Genomic DNA, 12,617 nt, shown 5'->3' on the forward strand with positions numbered 1-12,617 from the left:
ATTCCCAACATGATAGATACAGCAATCAGAATAAAAAAATTAAGAAGAAAAAAGTATCAGGAAGTCGGAATGATAGCTAGCACTGTTACCTGTAGGTGACAGGTAAGTTTCAGACCCCAGGGAACCGTTGTGCACGGTTCAAAGTCCCTAAGTGAAAAAGGAAAAGCAAGGCAGATGCCTGGGTTCCCAGCAGGCGACTAGTTGTTAAACGGATATGACATGTATGTAGTATGTAGTATGTACATTTGCTTCCCAGAGAAGAGAGTTAGTGAGCATGGAGAAGCTGTGTCCAGGCTGGCCTGCACACTTCAAAAGTGTAAATGTCAACAGGTTGTCTGGTGCAGAAGCACCGAGCAGGCTTCTAAGTGGCAAAGGGGACGCCCCAGCCGGGCTCCTCTCAGGCTCTTCTGAGGTGGGCACCGCCCCGCCTGAGGGACGCAGTGCAGGTACCAAAAAGCGGTGGTTGGGTTTTTTGTTTTTTGCTTTAAATACCAAAACTACAAAAATCAGTTTATATAAACTGTTTTTCCCCTAAAACAATCACCCAAAGCAAAAATGGTCCACACCCCTCCCCAAACCAAAGCAAAACAAAATAGTGTCATATTAATCATCTTTCTAAAAGAAACCATCTGCGCTCAGTCGTGTGACTGGGATGAGGGGGACTTGATTTACTTACAGTGACCTCTGGGCTGGACGGCCCAAGAGCAGCAGAGGTCTGAGAACCATGGGGTGAGTAACGGCTCTCCTGGCCTCCCCAGTTCTGGACTAAAGGGGATCGATCTCAGAATGAGCTGTAAGAGGTTTGCAAACTTCAAAGCTCAATGGTCCCCAACCCAGCCGTATCAACTTTCCTATGGGTGTGCAGTTTCTTTCCAAAGAATTGTGCAAGTCAAAGCCTCCTGTGGGAAGGCATTTAGTAGTCCATGATCAACGTAGATTGTCATAACTCAGTCCCCTCTCATGGGCGCTAACATGAGCACACTGCTCTCTGCACATACTGGCCGTGATGGCAAGGAGGACCCACTTCCATCTCTTCCCGGGAATTGAATCAGAATCACCAGCCATGTGGTGGCTTTTCTGTCTCTCCTTGTTCCCACTCCCGAGCCAAGGTATTGTCTTTAAGGGTGTCAAATCCAGAGACTGCTTGGGTTCTCCAGATAATACTCAAAGGGCAAGCTTTAGGAACAGCCAAAAACACAAACAAAGCCACTGCCCCTGTCTGCCTGAATGAGGACTGCTAGCTCTAGGGTTTGGCTGCTCTGCCAGCCGGAAACTTAGTAAGCGAAGCCTTCGGCATAGGGGAGGCTGCTGCAGCGATCCACGTCCAGGAGGTAAGCAGGGTTGTCTTCGAAGTGAGTTAGTGGCAGGGTGTCCTCCTCACTGAGGGGGCATTCGGACTCTGCCTTCAGGAACGGGCGCTGATTGTCCGGGAAGGCCATGGAGAAAAGTGCATCCGGGTAACACACAAATTTGTAGACGCACCGTTCCCCAGCCACCTTCTGCAGGATGCCCTTTTCACAGTATAGCGGAGGGAACGGCTCAGCTTGTCATAGTTCATGGCTGGCCGATTCTTCTGAATACCCCAACGGCGAGCAACCTCTTCCGGTTCTATGAGCTTAAACTCCAGGCCTCGGCCAGTCCAGGCGATGAAGTGGGCGTTGGCTGGGTCATCCAGAAGGGTGACGAGGAACTGCCACAGCTGCAGAGAGCCCCGCCTCTGGTAAGGGAGCCCCTCTCGATACATGGTGGGCTCCTGCTTAACTTTGCCTTTCAGTCTCTCTGGCACCACGCACGTGTCATCAAAATATAGCCTGGGGTCCTTCTCATATGTGAATCCTTCATGGTTGCTGGAGAAATACCCGCCTCTCATGTAGGGTGACTGGCAGTTAGGCACTTCTGAGTCAGCACAGTAATCTCGGGGCTCCTGCTTGATTCCCATGGGTGACTGGAACCCATGTGCTGGGGGACCAGGCATCCCAGGGACCCCATGGTCATAGAGTGGGTCATGGTATTCCTGCTTGAATCCCTGAAGGGGTGGAGGAGCTGCGGGGACGAGGGGCTCTGACATCTGCCGGTGGTAGCTGGGGCGATTGTCTCCAGGAACTCCTGATTGAGGAGGGAAGGGGCGGCAGGGCTCAGACAGCTGTCGCTGAAATCTCTGTTCTGTTGGATACTGGCTTTCAGACATCGTCTTTGGCATTTGCAGGGGCTGATGTGGTGGCCGGGGGACCGCAAATGTTTGTTGCTGTGATCCAGGTTCTGGAAGCGAGTCGAGAAGAAATTCTTATTGGATGCAATATCACGATACCATGAGTCTGGGTACTCAGTGGGGAACTAGTCGCCACACAGGTGCTTCACAGTGTCTATGTCATCATGGCAGAGGAGGCTGACCTCGCTGAGGGTGCTGGAAAGCATGTCTGCCATTCACACCTCGGACGGGAGCCAGCAGCAGTGGAGTGGCTCAGCGCATCCTGGGGGAGCCGGGAAGCCGGACATGGGACTGCGGGGTTCCCCCCCCCGCAACAGATTATGTAACCAGCAGGGTTGGCTTATACTTCTAATGGATAAAATTCGTCTTGACCGGGAAGCCATGACAGAACAATAGGCGTGTGAACACATTGCATTCATAATCGGAAAGTATGGAGGGTTAAATGCTCGTGCTCATCCAAACGTCTTTTTTCCCCTTCACACACTTAGAGACCCAACCTATGAAATGGTTACTCCCAAAGTTGGAGTGGGTCTTTCCATTTCGGTTAAGATAGTGCAGATAATCTCAATAGACATGTCCATAATCTTGTTTTTCTAAGACAAGATGAGTCTATGTCTTAGGGTTTTTATTTCTGCACAAACGTCATGACCATGAAGCAAGTAAGGGAGGAACGGGTTTAATCAGCTTACATTTCCACATTGCTGTTCATCACCAAAGGAAGTCAGGACTGGAATTCAAGCAGGTCAGGAAGCTGGTGCTGATGCAGGGGCCATGGAGGGATGTTGCTTATTGGCTCGCTTCCCCTGGCTTTCTCAGTTTGGTTTCTTTTAGAACCCAGGACTACCAGCCCAGGGATGGCACCACCCACAGTGGGCGCTCTTCCTTGATCACTAGTTGAGAAAATACCTTACAGCTGAATCTCATGGAGGCATTTCCTCAACTGAGGCTCCTTTCTCTTTGATAACTCTAGCTTGTGTCAAGTTGACACACAAAACCAGCCAATACACTGTTTTTTTTTGTTGTTGTTGTTTTTGTTTTTCCCCAAATGAAGTTGAGAAATGCTCATTCCCTGTTGTGAAGAATTGTGTTAGAATTTTGATGGGCATTGCATTGAAGCTGTAGATTGCTTTGTTACAATGGCCAGTTTTACTATGTAAATCCTACCAATCCATGAGCATGCAGAATCTATCTTCTGAGGCTTTCGATTTCTTTTTTTGGGTACTTGAAATTTATCTCATACAGTTTTTTCACTTGTTTGGTTAGAGTCACACTGAGATATTTTATATTATTTATGGCTATTGTGAAGAATGTTGTTTCCTTAATTTCTTTTTCAGCCTATTTAGCCTTTGTATAGAGGAAGGCAACTGATTTGTTTTAATTAATTTAACATCTGGCCATTTTGCTGAAGTTTATTAACTGTAGGAGTTCTCTGGTAGAATTTCTGGAGTCATGACACTTTGACTTCTTCCTTTTCAATTCATATCCCCTTGATCTCCCTTTTTCATCTAATTGTTCTTGTTAGAACTTCAAGTAATATACCAAGTAACGTCAAGTAATAAAATCGGAAGAGTCCTATTTTAGTGGGATTGCTTCAAGTTTCTCTCCATTTAATTTGATATTGGCTGTTGGTTTGCTCTATACTGATTTTATTATGTTTAGATATAGGCCTTAAATTCCTGATCTCTCCAATACTTTTAACAGGAAGGAATATTGTATTTCGTCAAAGGCTTTTTCAGCATCTAATGAGATGATCGGGTAATTTTTTTTTTTTTACTTTGTTTGTTTATACAGTTGATTACATTAATGGGGTTTTGTATATTGAACCATCTGTGCATCCCTGGAATAAAGCCTACGTGAACATGGTGAATGAAAGTTTTGATGTATTCTTGGATTTGGTTTTGCAAGAACTTTACTAAGTATTTTTGCATTGATATTTATAAGTAAAATTGGTCTGAGGTTCTTTTTCTTCATTGGGTTTTTGTGTGGTTTAGGTATCAGAGTAACTATGGCTTCATAGGATGAATAGTGTTCCTTCTGTTTATGTTTTGTGGAATAGTTTAAAAAGTATTGGCATTAGCTCTTCTTTGAAGCTCTGGTAGGATTCTGCACTAAAACCATTTGGCTCTATCCTTATTTTGGTTGGGAGGCTTTTAAGGACTGCTCCAATACCATAGGTGTTATGGAACTATTTATATAGTTTACGTAATCTTGTTTTAATTTTGGTATGTGGTATCTGTCCAGAAAAATCATTCTTTTCCTCTAGATTTTCTTCTACTTCTGTCAAGTATAGGCTTTTTTATTAAAATTTGATGATTTAAAAATCTGTACATTTATCTGTTTTTAAAAATAAAGTTGTTTAGATAAAAATATTTGATGATTTAAAAAAAATTCTTTAGTTATGTTATGCCTTCCTTTTCACTTCAGATTTTGTTAATTTGGATACTGTGCCCCTTAGTTAGATTGGCTAAGGGTTTTTCTATCCTGTTGATTTTTACAAAGAACCAGCTCTTGTTTTTATTGATTCTTTGTATCATTTCTTTGTTTCTAATTGGTTGATTTCAGCCCCAAGTTTGACTATTTTATACTGTCTACTCCTCTTGAGTATGCTTGCTTCTTTTTGTTCTAGAGCTTTCAGGTGTGCTGGTAAGTTGCTATTATAGGATCTCTTCAATTCCTTTAATTAAAGCACTCAATGCTATGAATTTTTCTCTTAGCACTGCTTTCATAGTGTCCCATAAGTTTGGGTATGCTCTACCTTTATTTTTATTGAATTATAGAAAGTCTTTAATTTTTTTATTTCTTTCCTGACCAAGTTATCATTGAATAGAGAGTTGTTCAATTTCCAAGAGTATGTGAGATTTCTGTTTTTGTTGTTGTTGTTGTTGTTATTGAAGACCAGCCTTAGTCCATGGTGATCTGATAGAATGCATGAGATTATTTCAATCTTGTATCTGTTGAGTATATGTCTTGTTTTCTGTCTGAGTATATGGTCAGTTTTGGAAAAGGTTCAATGAGATACTTAGAAGAAGGTATATTCTTTTGATTTGGGTGAAATGTTCTGTACATATCTGTTAAATCTATTTGGTTTATAATTTTTGTTAGTTTCTCTGAATCTCTGCTTAGTTTCAGTTTCAATGATCTCTCCGTTGGTGAGAGTGAAGTGTTGAAGTCCCCATTGTTATTGTGTGAGGTTCAATGTGTGTTTTGAGCTTTAGTAAAGTTTCTTTAACAAATGTGGTTATCCTTGCATTTGGAGCATAGATGTTCAGAATTGAGATTAATCTTGGTGAATTTTTCCTTTGATGAATGTGAACTGTCCTTCCCCATATCTTTTGATTACTTTTGGTTCAAAGTCTATTTTATTGGGTATTAGAATAGTGATTCCAACTTGTTTCTTGGGACTATTTGCTTGGAAATATTTTTCCCCAGCCCTTTAATCTGAGGTAGTGTCTGTCTTTGTTTTTCAGGGGTGTTTCTTGTATGCAGCAAAATGATGGATCTTCGAGAATCTAGTCTGTTAGCCTGTGTCTTTTTATTGGGGAATTGAGTTCGTTGATGTTGAGGGATATTAAAGAGCAATGATTGCCAGTTCCTGTTATTTTTGTTTTTGGAGGTAGCATTATGTGCATGTAATTTTCTTCTTTTGGGTTTGATTAAATTCTCTTCTTTTTCTGGACATAGTTACCTTACTTCTTTTGGAGTTTTCTTTCTAGTAACCTCCTTATGACTGGATTAGTAGAAAATATTGTATAAATATTTTGTCATAGAATATTTTGGTTTCTCTATCTATGACAATTGAAAATTTTCCTGGGTATAATATCCTGGGCTGGCATTTCTGTTCTCTTAGGGTCTGAAAGACATCTGTCCAAGATCTTCTGGCTTTTAGTGTCTTGCTTGAGACATCTGGTATAATTGATAAGTCTGCCTTTATATGCTACTTGACTTCTTTCTCTTACCACTTCTAATATTTTTCTTTGTTCTGTAAATTTAGTGTTGTTATTATTACATGGCAAGAAAATTTCCTTTTCTGGTCCAATCTATTTGGTGTTCTCTAGGCTTCTTGTACATTTATGGCTGTGTGGTTCTTTAGGTTAAAGTTTTCTTCTATGATTTTGTTGAAGATGTTTTCTGTTCCTTTGAGTTGGGAATTTTCATCATCTTCTATTCCTATTATTCTTAGGTTTGGTCTTATCATTGTGTCCCAAATGTCCTGAACATTTTGGTTTAGGAACTTTGTACCCTTTGTATTTTTTTGACCTATATGTTATCTCCTATGGTATCTTCTACTCTCCCATCTCTTGTATTCTGTTAGTAATGCTTGCATCTGTAGTTTCTGATCTCTTTCTTAGGTTTTCCATCTCCACAGTTGCCTCTATTCATGATTTCTTTAGTTTCTATTCCCATTTTTAGGTCTTGGACTGTTTTGTTCAATTTCTTCATCTTTTTTAAATTATATTTTTCTATATTTCTTTAAGGAATTTATTTGTTTTCTCTTTAAGAGCTATTACCTGTTTTTCTGTATTTCTTTAAGGGAGTCATTTATATCCTCCTCAAAGGCCTCTATCATCTTCCTGAGATGGGATTTTAGGCCAGAATCTTGTTCTTCAAGTGTGTTAGGGTATCCAGGGCTTGCTGTGGTAAGTGAACTGGGTTCTGATGGTGTTAAATTACAATGACTTCTGATGCTTATGTTCTTGTGTTTGTCTTTCACTATTAGGTTATTTTTGGTGGTAACTGTCCTAGGTGTCTTGGATTGAAGAAGGCCTCCTTGGAGGCAGATAGAGCTGTGTAACCTGGATTAGGGCAAGCCTCCTGGGTGGCAGGCAGTTCTGTCTCTGGTTAGGGTAGGCCTCCTGTGTCCCTTTGTCCTTATGTCCCTGGTTAGGTCAGAAATCCTAGGAGACAGGCTGACTATGGGGTCCAGGGGAAGATGTGTCATTCTATGTTCTTGGTTATGGCTGACCTCCCTAAGAGACATGTAGGCTGTGTTTCTGGTTATGGGAGACCTCCCGTGTTTCTGGTTACAGCAGACTTCTTGAGAGATAGGTAGGCTGTAGGGTCGGGATGGGGTGGCAGGGTCGTCAATTTGCCACGGGTTCAGGTGGAGATGCAGATTAAAAGGGGGATGATGCTTGGATAGAGAGGGATAGAGTCCACTCCACTGGATTCTGTGAGAGTCCCAGATGGCATAGGCATTAGGGCAGGGGTCTCATATGTGTTCCTGGTTATGGTAGACCTCCTGGGAAACAGGTAGGCTGTGGGGTTGGAGAGGGAGTTAGACTCACAAATCTGCCATAGATTCAGGTGGAGGGGCCAACAGGAAGGGGGTGTTTTGTATATCTACCTCTGTTACACACTGATTATATGGGGTTGTGATAATTGACATGACTTCTCCATTATACAATAAAGTGGGTGGGATCATAGTTTTGCTTCTTTGAAGTCCAATAGCTAGTCTGGTATGTAGCAGAAATTCAATAAATATTATGTGAGGGAATGGATTATAGAATAAACTTAATAAGCATTGCTAATGTTTGTATGACATGGTATAGTCCTTGATTTCTTTGTCTTTTATCAAACTACTGTGTGTCAGATACATATGCCAGAAGAAAAATATAAACAGTGAAACAAAATCTCCTCAAAGAAGCTTTTTGTTGGTTATGTTCTTGTGCTTGCCTTTCATCATCTAGTTATTTTTGGTGTTAACTGACCTGGGTGTCTCAGATTAGAGCAGGCCTCCTTGGAGACAGGTAAAGTTGTGCAATCTGGGTTAGGGAAGGCCTCCTAGAAGGCAGGCAGTGCTGTCTTTGGTTAGGGTAGGCCTCCTGTGTCCTGTTGTTTATACAACAAACCCAGGAAATTTTAAAAATCTGTGTGTATTCTATAGTATATGTAAACTCATGATTTTTTTGGATTATTCTATATGTACTACTACTTGGAGAATTAAAGGGTAAATGGAATTTATTTATGTTCCAATGTGAAATAATTGTGACTGTAGATGCTGGTCCCAATCTTATCTCGCATGGTCAGAGCCCTGCCTTTGATTCCCAATGTTATAAAATAAAACAAAATAACTGAGGACTATACTCATCAGGATGGAAGTTAACCAACTAAACAGTGAAAACTGTATGTGCTTTTCAAACAGAGATAACTAGAAGAAGAACATCTGTAGAGAGCTACATTTGTACACATAGAATGTGACTCTGACTCACCCAAAAACCCTGGGTAATTGTGTAAAGAGATAACTACAACAGAGCAAACATTTTTTTTCCTAGTGCTGACAGCTGAACATAAACCACCAAGAGTAAATTTCCCGATATGCATCAGATGGGAAGAAACAAGTTGGAAAACAGCATGTTCTGTTGTGATAAAAATATTTTTGCAGCCCTTGGTTCTGTGAAAGCCTGATGCCCCATTGCAGGGGAATGCCAGGGCAGTGAGGTGGAAGTGGGTTGGTGGGTGGGTGAGCACACTCATAGAAGCAGGGGGTGGAGGGGTTTGCAGGGCAGAAACCGGGAAAGGGGATAACATTTGAAATGCAGATAAATAAAATATCCAATAAAAATATTTTTGCTAATTTGTAAAACAGTTTAAATATTTGTGTCACTTGATAAGCTCAAGTTGTCCAATATAGCTTAAAGGATTCTTTAAAAAGTGGTCCAATCTAGTTTATTGACTGTGGTAAAGTAAATATAGTATCGCTTGTCATTCATGTTATAATACCAGATGAGACATTTTTTTCTGGCTCCATATTAAGTCTAGTACAAAAGCCTGACAGATGACTGCTAAAGTATTTCAATGAAATTAATTTTCTTTTAATATCTGTCCACAGATGTTGACATAGTAGTGGAGGTTTCTACAAACTGCATGTGTTTTATAATTGTTTATGTAGAAAATTGTATTGGATTTTATGTGTGACACTGGGGCCATTACAGGTGAATGTACCTGTCACTTACTGTGCATTTAACATAGGATAAGTTATAGTGTGCCCTTTTCTACCTCAATTATGCAGGATTCATTTGAGACCAGGTCATAAAGTTTCCTTCTTGATAATAGTGCCCTCAAACTATGTTGGCTTTTCAGAGCAGCAAAAGCAGATAACATAGTATATATGGAGCCGTGGATTTGACTGTTGTCAGAGTGAGTTAATGGCCCCCAGAGCAGTAGGTCCAAACATATGGGTCACAACACCTTTGGAGTCACATATCCTGAATATCAGATATTTACATTATAATTCATAACAGCAACAAAATTGGTAAGGAAGTTGCAATGAAAATAATTTTATGATTGGGGATCACCACACGAAGAACTATATTAAAGGAGCCCAGAATTAGGAAGGCTGAGAACCGCTGTCCTAGAGGCAATGTATTGCCACCAGAGGTTTCACTATAAATATCTGTTGCCAACTTCCTAAGGAGGCTGAGTACCAGTGACAAAGGTGGCAAATGAGACAATATGACTGTCCCTGCACTCTGTCAGCAGTAGAAGAAAAGCAATTCATGGTTAATTAGATGATTTCTCTGCAGGACACAGCATGTGTCTTAAATTTTTTGTGTCTGCCAGTGAGGAACATTATAACCTGGTTATTAAAATGAACATACAACTTCCTTCAGATGATCACTATTAAGAATCCTGGCAGTTTCATCAGGACCAGTGGCCTGCCCACTGCTCGCTGGGGGCTCAGAAGAGCTGCATGAGGGCATACCATCCTAAGTGGAAGGGTGAGTCAACTTATTGTTGCCACTGTCTACTCCGGGAGAGGCCACCCAGAACTCTCAAGGCACAGGCAGCAGTGGTACCTGGGAAAACAGCCTTCCAGTCCAAGACTTGACATAGCCCAACTGCATCAGAACTGGGCACTGCCATCGAAACTCAGAGCCTACCCAGAGAGCCAAACACCCAGGAACAATCTCCCTCTGGAGACCACGGGCCCTCAGACCCACAGGAGAGACAAGATCACCTAGTATCAGCTATAACAAGATGGCAAGAGCCAAGCACAAGACTCTAAGAAACAGAAACCAAGACTACCTGGCAACATCAGAACCCAGTTCTCCCACAACTGCAAGTAGTGGATATCTCAACTCACCAGAAAAACAAGATTTAGACTTAAAATCATACTAAATGATGATGGAGATCTTTGAGAAGCACATAAATGAAACACTTAAAGAAGTAAAGGAAAACCAGGAGAATACATACAAATAAGTTGAAGCTCTTAAAGAGGAAACACAAAAATCACTTAAAGAGCTAAAGGAAAGCACAAACAACCAGGGGAAGGAACAGAAAACAGAAATAGAGACAATGAAGAAATCACAAAAGGAACAACTATAAAGTTGGAAAACCTAGAAAAAACATCGAGAGTCATAGATGCTAGGATCACCAACAGAATACAAGATATGGAAGAGAGAATCTCAGGAGCAGAAGATACCATAGAAATCATTGACACAACAGTCAGAAAAAAATACAAAAATCAATAAGATTCTAACCCAAAAAGACAGAAAATCCAGGACACAATGAGAAGACCAAACCTAAGGATAATAGGTATAGAAGAGAGCAAAGACTCTCAACTGAAAGGCCCAGTAAATATCTTCAACAAAATTATAGAAGAAAACTTCCCTAACCTAAAGAAAGACATGACCAGGAACATACAAGAACCTTAAAGAACCCTAAATAGACTGGACCAGAAAAGAAATTCTTCCTACCACATAATAGTCAAACAACAAATGTTTAAAACAAAGAAAGAATACTAAAAGCAGTAAAAGAAAAGGACATGTAACATATAGAGGCAGACCGATCAGAATTATATCAAACTTCAACAGAGATTATGAAAGCTAGAAGATCCTGGACGGACATCATACAGATCCTAAAGGAAAACAAGTTCCAGCCCAGGTTACTATATCCCAAAAAACTCTCAATCATCATAGGTGGAGAAACCAAGATGTTCCAGGACAAAAACAAATTTATACAATATCTGTCCACAAATCCAGCCCTACAAAGGATAATAGATGGAAAATTCCACCACAAAGAGGAATACTTCACCCTAGGAGAATCAAGAAACTAATCTGTTTGCAAAAAAACACCAAAGAAGAAAAGAACACAAACATAATTTCACCTCTAACAACAAAAATAGCAGGAAACAATAATCACTATCCCTTAATATCCTTTAACATCAATGGACTCAATTCTCCAATAAAAAGACATAGACTATCAGACTGGATACATAAACAGGATCCCTCAATTTGCTGCATACAGAAAACTCATCTTAGCAACAAAGACAGGCACTACCACAGAGTAAAAGGTTGGAAAAAACTTTTCAAGCAAATGGTCTCAAGAAATAGGCTAAAGTAGCCATCTTAATATCGAATAAAATAAATTTTCAACCAAAAGTCATCAAAAAAGACAAGGAAGGACACTTTTAGTCATCAAAAGAAAAATCTATCAAGATGAACTCTCAATCCTGAACAGCAATGCTTTAAATACGAGAGGACACGCATTCATAAAAGAAATTCTACTAAAGCTCAGGGCATATATTACACCACACAATAATAGCGGGAGACTTCAACAACCAACTCGCATCAGTAGACAGATCATGGACACAGAAACTGAACAGAGATACAGTGAAACTAACAGAAGTTATCAACCAAATGGATTTAACAGACATCTTTAAAATATTTCATCTTAAAACAAAAGAATATACCTCCTTCACAGTACCTCATGGCACCTTCTCCAAAATTGACCATACACTTGGTCACGAAACAAGCCTCAATAAATACAACAACATCGAAATAACCCCATGTATTCTATCAGATCACCATGGACTAGGACTGGTCTTCAGTAATAACAAAAACAACAAAAAAACCCACATAAACATGGAAGTTGAAAAATTCTCTACTCAATGATAGCTTGGTTAAGGAAGAAATGAAGAAGGAAATCAAAGACTTTTGAATTTAACAAAAATGAAGACGCAACACACCCAAACCAATGGGATGCAATGAAAGCAGTACTAAGAGGAAAACTCATACCTCTGAGTGCCTCCATAGAGAAACTGGAGAGAACATACACTGAAACCTTGACAGCACAGTTGAAAGCTCTAGAACAAAAAGAAGCAGATACACTCAAGAGAAATAGACAGCAGGAAATAACCAAACTCAGAGCTAAAATCAACCAAATAGAAACAAAAAGAATTATACAAAGAATCAACAAAACCAAGAGTTGATTCCTTGAGAAAATCAACAAGATTCATAATCCCTTAGCCAGACTAACCAGAGGGCACAGAGAGAGTATCCAAATTGACAAAATCAGAAATGATAGGTGAGACATAACAACAGAAACTGAGGAAATTCAGGAAACCATCAGACCCTACTACAAAAGCCTATACTGAACAAAACTAGAAAATCTGGAGGAAATGGACAAT

At 40.2% G+C, this 12,617-nt stretch overlaps 1 pseudogene across 1 annotated transcript; it reads right to left on the bottom strand.

Annotated features, from left to right (window-relative positions):
- Positions 1 to 1,274: 1,274 nt before the first annotated feature.
- Positions 1,275 to 10,072, bottom strand: LOC308415159 (ETS translocation variant 5-like; annotated as a pseudogene). The gene is made up of 2 exons: positions 10,006 to 10,072; positions 1,275 to 2,283 (listed from the first exon to the last, which is right to left on the bottom strand). The product of its transcript is annotated as an ETS translocation variant 5-like (transcript).
- Between the last annotated feature and the right edge of the window lie 2,545 nt (positions 10,073 to 12,617).

The sequence above is a fragment of the Micromys minutus genome (assembly GCF_963924665.1).
Source record: "Micromys minutus genome assembly, chromosome: X".
NCBI classification, from domain to species: Eukaryota; Metazoa; Chordata; class Mammalia; order Rodentia; family Muridae; genus Micromys; species Micromys minutus.